Source organism: Onychomys torridus, chromosome 22 (assembly GCF_903995425.1).
Source record: "Onychomys torridus chromosome 22, mOncTor1.1, whole genome shotgun sequence".
NCBI lineage: Eukaryota > Metazoa > Chordata > Mammalia > Rodentia > Cricetidae > Onychomys > Onychomys torridus.
Genome location: NC_050464.1, coordinates 13,698,338 through 13,713,134, shown reverse-complemented (window position 1 = coordinate 13,713,134; position 14,797 = coordinate 13,698,338). Strand labels below are relative to the sequence as shown.

General features: G+C 38.3%; 1 pseudogene; it reads left to right on the top strand.

The window, feature by feature from the left end:
- Positions 1-270: 270 nt before the first annotated feature.
- Positions 271-14,797, top strand: part of LOC118572618 — a 35,973-nt pseudogene continuing 21,446 nt past the window's right edge.

Here is a 14,797-nt window from a genome sequence, read left to right as displayed (position 1 = left end):
TACCTAAATGAGCAGAGGCAAAAATTAGAGAGGAATAAGTTATCTATAGATACATGAACATATTGTAGTTTTCCAAAGGAAGGCACATGTTTGATGTCCATTTGCCACACATGATTAGGTGAAAGTCCTCAGGGATTAACACCCAAATGAGGAACAGGTAAAAATTCAACACAAAGAAGACATGACATCATGGAGCAGTCGCCACGCTAGGTCCTGGTAACCGTGTGTGGAGCTGGAGGGCTCAGGTGCCCACCCAGGGTGTGCGCCATCATGGCCTTGCAGCTCTGCCCCCTGCAGGCACATACCTGCAGCCACTCTGGGCCATCTTGTGCACCACCGCGACTGCACGCACCTTTGTACACCATGTCAGGCATGTGCCCAAGCACGCGCACTTTTGGCACACATTCCTGCCCACCTCCTCTGCCTGAACCACTTTTAACACAGTTTTAGTTTTAGTTAATTGTTCTTGAACTTTGAAATTATCACTAAACAACATATCTTTAACCAAGCGCCACAAAGAGGAAGTAGCCAAGGGTATGAAATCAGGCCCTTCTTTATTCAAGCATTTTTGTAAGTCAATCTTAACCTGTTCCCAATCTGGTATATTAAATCCCCTAGAGACCAGAAACCAGGGAATAACATTATGGAAGATCTGAATGAAATCTTTTGCTGTCCTACTCTTAATGGTGGTGCCCCGTTGCTTCAGCAGTCCAGTGAACTGTTCCTCGAGGAGTGACTGGGAACTAGCTGCACCCATAACAATTCACCCGCTCTTACCTTCTTTTAAAATGCTGGCCAGCCTGACTTTGGATGTCCTTTAGCGTGTCCCTTCTTTCTTGGATCTCAGTGGAACCTCCACTTGTAGCGCCCATGCTACCACCCGTTCACAATGTCCAAGTAAGGGGCTAAGGGTTAAAAACAGAGACAAGACAGTGGGTCATTCGTCTCAGTAGAATTCCCTTTATTGAAGGAGGGAAGGGGCCTTAAATACAGGCTGATAGCACAGTGGGAGAACTCCTGAGGGCAGAAGTTCACTAAAGATGTTTTGCATTCTTGCATCCAAGCTGATGACAACAAATGTGCAGGATACACAAACAAGAAACCTGCAGTAAACTGTTCAGGAGGAAGGGAACTGGCAAGGAGTTAGCATAGGGAGGACATCTGATCAAGGTCAACAAGCAAGGCAACAGCTACTAAAGGAACAGGGGTCAGGGCCCAACAACTGTTTATGATTCAAGAGGGATCATGTAGACCTTGCTTTGCAGGTAATCCATGTTACTGATGTTTGCTTATTTGCTAACTCTGGTGAGCCCTTCAGTAACATTTAAACTCAAGGTTAGAAAGCTTTATTATACATTAACTGAGATCATGAAATATTATTCTAAAATTTTATAATAAAATAGTATTCAAAGTGGATTATTGTTCCACATTTTTATGTTAAATTCTGCCTACCTATTACTTCATTGGATAAAATCTTGTAGTTTTCAATATTTGTACTCAAGGGGAGAGAAATCAATATGTACTGATACACTGACTAATATACATAGTAAAGACATATGTGAATATGTATACTGAGGTTTGTGCATGAGTGTATATTGATATTTATATATGTGCATGTGTAACTGTATGTGTGATAATGTGAAAGTGTTTGTATTTATATATGTGCATATATACAAGTGTGTTTTATATATGTACATGTGTAAATATATATGTATGTGTTTAAGAATATTATGTCCTGGTATTCTCCTCCATGTTTTAATTATAGGACCTCTTTTCATGGACTTTTTGGAAGCTAAGGGTTCCTGGCACAAAACCTCTGCCACAAAACCTCTGCTTTTTGTTGGGATGATGCTTAACTATAGGAGGGTGAGTGATGTTTGGGTTCCTGAATTTGCTACTTGTGACTGTGTCAGTTTCCTGAGTGTCATGAAACTGTTTCATTTCATCAGCGCAAATGATAATTGGGATAAAATGCTAAGGTTTACATCTATTAGAATTATTTGTACCATACCAGTCATTGCCCAGGTATTTCTGGGGGATTTTGATACATATTTTAGGGAGATCTGAAGTTTATATCAGGTGTGAATCCTGGATGCTTACACAGTAGTACATGATGCTAAAAATCTTACATATAGAATTTGGGAGCATCAGAATTAAGTATTTCCTTATTCCAGAAAATTATGGTTTTACTGATTCAGTCCTGGAGGAAACACACATATCAGGGCTCCTGGGTGGCACCTCTACTACTTTAGTGCCATAATCACACCAGAGTTGAATACTGACATTAATCCTTCCTGTAGAGGAGCTCTGGCACATGTGTCTAGGGGCACACAGTCACATCTGAGGAATAAACATGTACTTGAATCCCAATATAACCATTGCATCCCCTGTTATTATTTCCAAGGCTCTAGCCAAGGTTTTGCCACCTATAATTTCTTGTGTCTGTAAATGGTGTGTACACTGAGAGATCAAACAAGAACATTTGTCTTTACTCCTTTTCTATTGAAGAAGAAACCCATGCATGACTGTGAGGGGTAGGAATATGGTAGTTGAGATGATGTTGCCTATGAACATCTAATATTTACCCAAAATGTGAATTATACATCTTGAAAAAGAAGCAGAATCAATATATCAATGAAGTCATTACTTGACGATTTTGTAAAAAAATTATAATTAGCTATAGTGAGTGAAATATATATAATATATTCATATATTTTATATATAAATGCATACATATATACACATACACATACATATACATATGCATATATAATTATGCCTATGGATTTATACAAAGCTTTTGTGGGAATGTTATCTAAAAGGAAGGACTTCTGGACTGTCATTCCTAAGCTCACACAGAGGAGAACAACCACAATGACTGTGTACATACTGTACTCTTAGAAGATTTCCTTTCCAAACACTCGAGTCCTATTCATAATATCATAATTTTCCAAATCCAGGGCTTCTTTGCTTAATTTTCTAAAAATCTCATAGTGCCCCAAGTTTAAGAAAGGAATACATTTCCTTCATTTTCAGGTGAATCTTTTTAATTGATATCCTTTGAAATATGCTTTTTGCACTATGTATTGTTTAATTTGGCTTATATTTCAAGCAGTACTGCCTATTGTCAAGACTGATTCAAAGCTTGCTGTGTAGATGATGGCCATGGATTTCTGTTTCTCCTTATTCAGTTCTTGTGTGTACCACAATATATTAAGTATGGAGTTAATTAAGGGAGTTGTGTATCAAACCCAGGGCTTTGCTTTTGTTAGGCAGAATCTAATCCCACAGTAATAAGGGTCTTGATTGGTCTGTATCTTTGATGATCCAGGGGCAACTAGACTTACTTTATTCAGTATCTCATAAGATATCCTGACTCCATTTATTCTTTCTTAGGTCCCTTTAAATTGTGTGAAATGCATTAATTCAGAAACATATAATATATTGCTCATAATCCAGTACAGTGTTATCTGTCTCGTAGTGATTCACCCTGGGTAAAAGAGAAATTATTTTATATAAAATATTTGCAGCAAATGTGTTCTTTTTAAATACAGGTGGGAAGAAAAACAAATATGTGGATTTATGGTTGTTTTCTCTCAAATTAGTTGTGGATTTTATTTTTAGTGCTTCTTTATTGTTTGAGATTATTATATAAGTGCAACATTTTTCTCTTCCCTTTCTCTCAAAATCTCCAATAAATGCATCCTTGTTCTCTTTCCAATTCATAGAACCTCTTCTCTGCCTACATATTAATTCAGTGCTGATCCTGTGGTAATTGATAAACAATAGGTATGCTCTTCTCTATGGAAGAACTGTTCTCACATTGCCAGGATTCCTTTGTTCCTTGTCATTTTTTTAGTAGACTTGACACTTCCTAAGGTTTTCTCATTGTTTGTTTTTTGAGACCAGGTGTCAGAATATCCAAGGTTGGACTGGAAGTTACTATGAAGGCAAGGTTTGCCTAGAACTCACTGTCTTCCATATCTGTCTGTTGTCTTAGAGGTCTGTGACATCACACTTTGCTGAAGTCTCTATTTCTCTTCATTTTCTATTTATATCTAATACTAGGCAAAGGGTACATAAAAAATGTATATGAATAATTCCTTTAACCACATACTATTGAATTTAAAGAACAGGAGTAGAGTATGTTACAACATCTCATTATTTTCTGGATTTTTTGATTAATTACTTTTGGTGATGGTTGAGCCAACAGTAGAAAATGTTTTCTTTTATAGCTGCTAGAGATTTAGTGAGAACCTGGGAAGAAGTGACATTACTATGCTGTGTGCCACCAGCAAGGTGGAGGATATTCTGCCTCTTCATCTATTCTCATCCATCATCAGAAACCACAATACTAATCAAAGGGTCTGAAGCTCACATGGCCAATAGAACCATGTGAGCCAATGCCAGGGGCACACTGCACTGCATTTCTAATGGTTGTATAGGAACTGCTCCTTGCAATAGCATTACCCTTGAATTGGTAACATTTTGTCTTTAGGGCCTGGAGAGTATACCACATTTGCTATTCAGGCAGAAGAACCACAATTTATTTCCTTGGAAGCACATTGTGGTCAAAACCCAGGGGATCCTAATCTTAAACTTTGAGGGCTTCTGTATGTAAGTTGTGTGCATACATACACTCAGGCATATGTGTAAATCTATAAAATGAAGGTGTAAAACAAATAGAGTTTATCTTAAAATTCAAATAAAATAAATATCTTTTGGCATATAAATATATGTTTACTTTTTTGTATTTATAGTGAAGTCCACCAGGCCATGTTAGTATACAACTGAGGAAAGTTTCTATTACCAGCATACATTATAAGCACAGTGAAATAGTGTTATCATTGAAAAACTAAATTCACTATGGTACAAGGATTCCTGCCAACTTCTACTCCTGAGAATCCAAGGTATCCTCTCCAACCAATTGATTTTTGTTTTTAGTGTAATAGAATCATGGTCCTCTGATAGGCAAAGGTTATGTCCCTCAATGTCATGGCAATTGCTACAGAAGATTTGTATGTTATTAACTCTCTGTTCCCCCAAAATATTTTCAATCCATATCACTTATGGATAAATCCTGGCAGTGTAAAAACCGTCAAGTGAATGAACCATCAAGATGAATGTGTTAAAGAACACAGGAAGCAGTGGCAGACTGGAAGCCCTTCCTTACTTGGGCTCCATTTGAGAAGCAAAGCATATATGGATAAGATAAAACTAGAAAACTCAAATTTGAGAAGCCAGTCAAGAAAGTGCCAACAAAGAGCAGCACACTGCATGGTCAAATACTTTTGTGTCTCTCTTCTCAGGTTACCAGATACTCCATTGAGTCAGTGTGCTCCTATCCTAGATCCTGTATCTATTGCTTTGTCTAATCATGAGTCTACTTTGCTCACTACCCTTGACCCTGGAACATAAAAGCCTAAGATTCAGTGTCACCTGAACTCTGATTTGCATGTTGGTATTCTAAGCATTCCTTCCTTCTGTGACATTTTGGGGTTTTCTCACTTTCTTCCACCTTCCTGGATTACTTAAAAAAAATATGATTTTCATTCTATTCCCTTTCATCCTGACCACTGCCCAGATTTTTAGCTTGCTTTTGTTACAGTTTTCCTCTCAAAGTCTAACAAAATTGTGCACAAATTTGAATTATGAAGAAATGTATGGTTCATTCCCATGTGTTCACTTTCAGGTGTATCAGATGCTCCATGTTAGCCCTAACTGGAATGAATTTGGAGAGCTGTTTTGTTGTCATACATTTCATCCTTGCCTGGGTTATGTTACTCTTCATTTACTGAACTAACTAGTAGCTTTTGTGGTTGGAAAGCCTAAGTTGAAGTAGGTTGTTGTTGCCGTGTCTTGTAAACCCAGAAGATTAAAGGTTAAACATCTCTGTTTTCCCTGTACAGGCAGCATGGGTGGGTGCAGCATGGGTGGTGCAGCATGGGTGGTGCAGCATGGTGGGTGCATCCTCTCCTGGTCATTGAAGAACCAGACATGACCAGAAAAGTGCTTGTAAAGGAATTTCATTCTGCCTTCACAAATCAGCATGTGTGTATTTCTTTTTCTAAAATCTGAGCAATGTACACCCTGAACAGACTATATTTAGAAATTTATTTATATATTCATATGACAATTAATAAGAAAAATTGGTCATTAGATGAAAAAGAGTAATTTAGGATAAATGAGATGGTTTTGAGGAAGAATTAGGGAAAGAAAAACTTAATTATACCATAATTAAAAAATAAAAACTGTGCGCATTCAGTTAAAATGTCTATTTTGAGTAGCTGGTGACATAGCTCGGTGGTACAGAGCTTACTGGCATGTATAAGACTTTGGGTTCAGACTCCATACCACAAAACAAAAACCTATTATTGTGAAGTAATTATGGCATTGCTCTACAATGTACAAGGAAGTTCTATGTACTCTTCATACTGTATTTTTGAATGAGGGTTCTTCAACCTTCTAATCACTCAGCAATAAAGGAATACCTTCTCTAATCAATTGTGAGGTATAATCTGTAACTATTGCTAAAAGAGACCAAGACTTGATCAGGTTTTGGGGCAGTATCATATTTTTCTGACAATCATAGAGTGATTTTTGTTATCCCAAACTTGAAGGATATTTTCTCCAGAAGTGGACAAGTTCTATAGAAGCTGAAATGTACAAATTTCAGGCTAAGACAGGGTTACTTTTAGCAACCTGAGCTTGCTGTCTGTGGTAGCTTGCATGTAATTGGCCCCAATAAGCTCATAAGAGTAGGACTATAATGAGTTTTGTCTTTGTTGAAGTAGGTTTGGCTTTATTGGAGAAAGTGTGTCATTGTAGTGGCAGGCTTTGTGATCTCCTATTCTGAATATATGTCTTGTGCTGAGACAGTACACTTCCTATTGCCTGTGGAACAAGATGTAGAACTCTCAGCACTTTCTCTAGCATCATGTCTGCCTGCATGCTAATGCCATCATGATAAATGGACTAAACATCTGAAACTGTAACCGTCCAAATTAATTGTTCTCCTTAATTAAAGATTCTGTGGTCATACTGTCTCTTCATAGCAGTAGAAACCCTAAGTAAGATGCAGTCTTAGTGCTTGTTGGTGGTGGTCACTTCTCAACAGAGAAGAGCAAATATGACCCCATTCAGGAAAGAGGAATGGCAAGCAGGTTCACAGAGCAGAAGTCAGTAGTTCCTGTTGGTTCTGTTGTCTCTGTCCAGAGACAGATTCCTACTCTGTTTCCTTATTCCTGTGTCACCTCATATTTTATGAAGAGTCTTTGTAATTATTCTTCATTAGTGCTAAAATTGGTGCTTTTCTTTCTCCTTCAGGGTTTTCTAGGCTATTTATGCACTTGTTTATTTGTTTTATTGGGCAGTGTATTTAGGCTTTATTACCAAGTGTCAATGGTTGTATTCCAAACCAGTTTTGTCTGATGACAGAGCTAAGGTAATTTATTCAAAAGAAGATGGTAACAATATTTAAATACAAGTCTTCTCATACAGTCAGCTTAATATGATACTTTTATAAGATTACAGCTAAAATAGAATTTCTGTTTTCCTTCTCCTCCTTCCATAGACCCCACCCTCTCCTGAGCTCACAGAACCCTCCCCTTCTTCCTTTCTTTTGAGACAGGGTCTCACTATATGCCCTGGCTATTATGTAACTCACTATGTAGATCATGATGACCTCACACTCACATGGTTCTACCTGTCTCAGTCTCCCAAGTGTTTCAACTGAAGGTGTGTACCTCCAAGCCCAGTCATGGCATCCTCTTCTTTAACTTATTACATATAAATTTAGATGAAGATACATAAGAACATGTTGAGTTCATTCCATGTTGCCTGCATGTATATGTTTCTAAGGATGATCACTTAGTGTCACACAATCAAAGTGTTCGTCCCTGGACAATGTTAATTACCTTAGCTTTTCATCTATGGGCCAGTTCTTTTGGATTTTTACACATGTCAGCTTTTGTTGGAACTGTCCAGGTACTGTTTAGACAGTCATACTGTTGATAATTCATTAGTTCAACTTCCCTAGTATAGCTAGAAGGCACAATCTCACAGAAGACTTCCTAGTTCTTAGGCTCTTACAATATTTCTGTCCCCACTTTTTCAAAATTTCCTTAGCTTTGTGAGCAAAAGTTGTATGATATATAGATTTAGATAGATATTAATATAGATATAAAATTAGTTGAGAAGAAATCCATGGCTAGTTGTTTTCTTATTTTTGATGAGTTCTAGTTTTATATAATGGTCTCCTTTTGCTTCAAAGAAATCTTCTTGATGAGGAGAGAGGTCTACATTTACAGATGGATATAAGGATAGGTTTTGCAAGGTAGCTAAAGTAATTGTATTGTTTAGGAGAGTAGCCAAAGAAGGCTCACTTCTGTGATGCATAACCTCACTGGTCATTTGTATTGAGCTAGGTTTCTAGTACTGAGCATCATTTCCCTCTATTGAGAAGGGCTTGCATCCAATTAGATAGCCATTGTTTCTTATCAAGATGTAAGTGCGACTATTGCACATTTAGGGGTAACTTGCCATGATAGTTCTTGTTTTGATTCATAGGAATCATAATTAGGTAGAACTATTGATTGCTTTCCTCCATTAGCAGTGTGTACATCACCATCTGGTACTATGTAGGCTAGTCCTTACTGTTTTGGGATCAGTTCCAGCCCAAATCCTCTGAGTCTTTTATCTAAGTCACATGGTACCTTCAAGATTGTGAACTTTCCCTATTCAACCTCTGGGAGGCAACCAAGGGAATAGCAAAAGGCTATATATGTTTGTGGATTCCCTGACTAAAGCTCAAAAGGGGAATTCTCATAGTCGGTACGAGTCTCTTGCTTTTGGGAGGAGTATTATCACCACAAAAGTTTTAAGTTCACCTAATGTATATATCAAATATTCTTAGTTGGCAGAGCCATTTCTGATGGGAATGGCAAAAATCATAAAGCCAGCAAAGCTGCTTGACAAATATCCAGCAAAGCTGAGCCACATAATGGCCACCATTCCACTTTTGGTTTTTATCTCCACATGTTGGGGATTTTAATATTTGTACAACTTATGGATATTGGATTGATGGACACTTTCTTATGTATCATTTACTTATTCTCCCAGGAGTACTGCTTCTAAGCTTCCCTGGGTAAATCCTGAGCATACTCTTCCTCCCACTTTCAAAGAGATATCTTTATCTACTTGAAGGTCTTTCTTATGCCTGGGAGGTTGTGAAGCACATAAAGGCATCAGAGATTACTTTAAGAAGCTATGAGATATTCTTGAAACATTTGTCCCCATACATACTCAGGAACAATATCATCAGAACAAAGTAAACTTAACAAAGTAAACAAAATTCATCTGGCTAGGAATTGGCCATAGATCAGATTACAAGTCTCTTCCTACTGCACACTCAGGTGATTATTTGGCATATACAACAAAATCTGATTGGATGAATCAATTACTTGATTTCTTTCAACATTTATTGGTTTCTTGTGATTAATTCAGAAAATAGACTTATGTTATTTGAATTCTTTGAACATATTTATAAACATTTTGATTTCTTATATTGAGTTGTGTCTGTTTCCCTTTTAAGTGCTACTATGAGCTTAATAAATTATTGAAGGAAAAGTGATTTGGTTCTTCATGTCACTTGTACAATAGTCCTAGAATTTTTCCATCAGTTTTTGTGTCAGTGGTATAGTTTTGTTGTTGATTTAATTCAAATCTTCTTCCTACCTTACGTGGGAGTGTTTTCAGTATTAAAGATAATCTGTTTTAGTAGGTTTGAAGTGATGTACCTTCTGTTAGCCTTGTATTCAGGGTTCCTAGCTCTCCCAGCAGTCATCCTCCAACAGTTGATCAAAGTATTCAATATGAGTTATTATCCATCAGTAAGACTGCCATGAAACTATAGTAGTGATTGATCATGAAACTGTTATCAGACATTCTTTAACTGCCCATTGTTTTAGAGAAAAAGTCACTCTCAATTATCTCTCTAATGAAATGTCAGGTGTTTGCAGTATAAGGAAGAAAGTGGGGAAAGAAAAATCAGAGGTCAACCATGGAGGGACTAGTAATTAAAAGAAAGTAACTTGGTAGGAAATAGAGTAGGAGTATATACATAGAAAGGAAAGGTAGAGACAACAAAAAGATGGGGAAAGATGGGGAAGTCTTGGCTACAAGTAGACTGAAATGATAAAGGCAATGTTGTGTAGTCATATCATAGAAAATAGTCTTATCTCTCATAAAACTGAGTAACAGAGTTACTGGAAACCAGGCCAATCTATTTTTCTAACAAAGAAAGGTTATGATGAATGCTTTGTAAAACAAAGAAATCCCGTAACATGTAAAAAGTGAGAAAGGCAGAGATCTCTATTAACATATCTTCTTACCTATGTTATACTCTTTATCCATTTTGGACCTTGATGGACATTTCTTTCCTTTAGTCTGGGAACTTCAGTTCTATCATTTTTTTGAGAATATTTTCTATGCCTTTGACATGGAATTCTTGTCATTCTTCTATGCTGAAATTCATATACTTTTTTCTCATCTCCCCAAAACTTCCATGTTCCATTCAACTGTTGAACAAATTGATCACTAATCATGACTGAATGATCATAATATTCTGCCTTGTCCTCATGCCTTCAACTTGTGTCTTCTATATGATCCACTCTATATCTTATGCTTTCCACAGAAATTTGTATTTTACTTAATTGTGGGCCCCACAGAGGTTCCTAGTGAAATCTGAGCTAGCTTTACCAGGCAGGGCTGCATAAGCTGATGGCTTCACCACATGCATGGTTACCAAGTGTTTGTAAGAGTCTGCACTTGACTGTGAGGTGTGCTTTGGTCTATTCCATTGCCCCTTGGAATTGATTTAAAAAGACCATTTAAAGAGATAGAAGAGATCATTGGGTATTTGTAGATGTAACCATCTTGTTTAATAAGAAACACAGAATAATTGCAGAGTTAAAAGCCACGAGGTCAGAACAGCTACCTAGTGTCCGAGGTGGGAATCCAGGGTGGCCAACCACTTCAATGTTCCTGCTTGAGCTGAGTCGAGCCTGGACTCTGGCTTCCTTAAGCTCCGACTGACCACGTGCGCTGGCATTTCAGCCAAAAGCAGCCTATCTGCAGTTGTGTGTAGCTACTGCAATTAGAGGTAGCTCTTGCAGGCCTGAGTTGTTTGTAGCACCAGCTTTTTAAGCAAGTAACTCCAGCTGCCGTGGTAACCACTTATAGCTAAGATAGGTGGGCCTGAGTCCTAAACTGAGCTAGGCCCGGGTTAGGCCCAAGCTAGGCCCTAGATAGGCCCTAGCTAGGGAGCCGGGCCTGCCCAGGCAGGAAGCCAGACCCACTGCCAAGGCAAGCAGTTTTTTAATGAATTCTTGCCATGTTGGGTGCCAAATGTAGATGTAACCGTCTTGTTAAATAAGGAACACAGAACAATTGCAGAGTTAAAATCCATGAGGTCAGGGCAAGAGCAGAAAACCTTACCCTTCACTGCTTCTGCTGTCTTTCCTCTCCACAAGAGACCTACTTCTATATGTCTTGTCTTTTTTTATAGACTTTCTATTCTGCTTTTTCATTGGTTGTAAACCCAGCCACATGACCTCCTCATCACTGCCTGTCTGTACAGACAGGTCTTTTTTGGTTGGTATTGAGATTAAAGGTGTGTGTCTGCCATGCTGGCTGTGTCCTTGAACACACAGAGATCTACCTAGCTCTGCCTCCCAAGTGCTGGGATTAAAGGCATGCACCACCACCACCACCACCACCACCACCACCACCACCACTACCACCCAGCTTCTGCTCTGGCTTGCTCTGACCTCAAGGCAACTTTATTAACATACAAATAACATCACATTTCAATATAAATAAAATATTACTATAGGTATTGACCCAGGTACTCTCAAAACTATCCTGTGTTTCTGCCTTTCCTTTCATCAGCTAGGTCTCTCTTTCTATGAAATATTTCTTATCCCTCTCTTTTCAAGATTTCCCTGGAAAAAATGGGAGTAGCCCCCCACCACTTGATGAAATGTTCATTTCTGTCATCATTTCATTTTGTTTTTCTTCTGTATATCTATCTCTTTATCAAATCCATCTGAATATCCTTATTCAGTTTCTTATTTCTTTCTGCTTTTGGTCTTTCCTTGGGATTAATTCAGGAGAAAGGCATGTGCTTAATAAATTCTTTAAACATAAACATAATATAAACACTTTGATTTCTTATCCTGTGTTTTGTACATTCCTTTTATTTGTGGTTGTTCTGTGATTAAAGAATAATAGATGTAGATTTTCATGTTACTTATGCCTTACAAGTAAGAAATATCCACCTGTGGTTTCATCCATGGTGACAATTTGTTATTATTTTTTTATTTCAGGCCATCTTTCTCCCTATAGTTAAGAGGGTTTTTTTTTTTAAGTTTTCAGGAAAGCCTGGATTGCAGTAAGATTGAGGTGATGTTTTCTTCTTTTAGGCTTATTTTCAGGGCTCTGAACTTTTTCACACCCTTGCCTGCCATGATCCTATGGTAGGTGATCAGTGTTTGCAACAATAGTTATCAACAATCAACAATCCCTCTGTGAAACTAGAGAATCAGTTGACTTCAAAGCATTCCTTAGTCACTCTTTTTAAGTGATAGTTATTTTAGGGAAAGAAGGCAGAGTCCATTCTTTATATACTGACATGTTAGTTATTGTTGGTATAAGTATAAATAAAGAGGAAAAATAAGTCGTGATGGCACTATACATAAATAGAGTATTGTAAAGTGGCACATAGAGGAACAGCAAAAACATCACGGTAGAGTAAAATAGGGATGCAGCAGGATTTCAGAGTTTGGGTTAAAGATATACTGGAAAAAAAAGAGAGGTAAGATTGTGCCATCATGTCATGTAGTACAGTCCCATCCTTCAGGATACAGAGCCACAGATGTCCTTTAAACCAGAAAAGTCTATGTTACTAAGATGGAAGTAAGGATATATGAAAACGTTCCCAAAAATTATGAAATGAAGTAAGATTGAATATTGAGAAACTGGGCTGCCTACCTACACTGCCTGTGGTATTATATAAGTAAGGAATAGTTAAGTGGGGAAGGACAATGGAGTGGAGCTATTGGCTAATAAAACTAAATGTCCAGAATATTGGGTTATCTCATTACAAGGAAACCTTCTGTATTGTTCTCCCCAAAAGCCCTCCTCCAGAATATTCTTCATGTGAAGTTTCAGCATCAATTTCTTCCTGGACCATCTCCCATGATTGTGATGGGGCAGATGGACAAGTGTGCAGTGGTTGGACAATGATTACTCATGTTTTGATGATTTTGTTAAAAAAAATGTTTTCTTGCTAACCACTGGCCTTGTTTGTTGCATTAGTTATGAGAACTCTAAAGAAAAGAGACATGACTTTGTCAAGAGTGTTGAGGAATATTTTTAATCCATGCAGTAGATCCCTACCTGGCAATCAATCAAGAGTAAACCTCAAGTCCAGAAGCTAAAGATGGAGATTCATGGCATGGTGCCTGGCTAGCATGGTGCCTGGCTAGCCTATGCCTTTAGTCACCAACACATCAAATTTTCTTTTTCTTTCTTTTTTTCTCCTTTTATATTTATTATATTTGTGTTTTAATTTTATATATCAGCCATGGGTTACCCTGTCCTACCCCTCCCACCCGCTCATCTTCCCCCAGCCTTTCCCCTCCATTCCCATCTCCTCCAGGGCCAAGACTCCCCTGGGGATTCAATTCCACCTGGTGGATTCAGTACAGGCAGGTCCAGTCCCCTCCTTCCAATCTGAGGAAAGTGTACTTGTGTAAGACCAAGGTTCAAAACAGCCAGCTCATGCACTAAGGACAGGTCCCAGTCCCACTGCCTGGGTGCCTCCCAAACAGTTCAAGCTATTCAATTGGTTCACTTATCCAGAAGGCCTGATCTAGTTGGGGGCTCCATAGCTTTTGGTTCATAATTCATGTGTTTCCATTAGTTTGGCTATTTGTCACTGTGCTTTTCCAATCTTGGTCTCAACAATTCACACTCTTACAGTCCCTCCTCTTTCTCAACAATTGGACTCCTGGAGCTCCACCTGGGGCCTGGCTAAGGATCTCTGCATCCACTTCCATCAGTTATTGGATGAGAGTTCCAGCACCACCATTAGGGTGTTTGGCCATCTGATCACCAGACTAGGTCAGATCAGGCTTTCTCTCAACCATTGCCAGTAGTGTACAGTGGATGCATCATTGTGGATTTCTGGGGACCTCTCTAAAACTTTGCTTCTTCCTGTTCTCATGTGGTCATCATTCATCATGGTCTGTTATTCCTTGTTCTTCCTTTCTGTCCTTGATCCAGCTGTGATCTCCTGCTCCCCTAAGCTCTCTTTCCATCAAACCTTGCCCTTCATTACTACCACTGTTGTCCAGGTTGTTCATGTAGACTTCATATATTTCTCTGTCATTGGGCAATCCCTGTGTCTTTCTTAGGGTCTGGTTTTTTGGGTAGACACCCAGGAGTTGTGTAGCAGTCTTGTCATCTTTGTTTTACATCTAGTATTGTACTATGAGTGAGTACATACTATGTTGTCTTTCTGAGTCTGGGTTACCTCACTAAGAATGATTTTTTCCTAGATCCATCCATTTGCCTGCAAACCTCATGATGTCATTGTTTTTCTGTGCTGAGTAGTACTCCATTGTATATATGTACCATATTTTCTTCATACATTCTTCAGTTGAAGGGCATCTAGGTTGTTTACAGGTTCTGGCTATTACAAATAATGCTGATATGAACATAGCTGAGCAAATGC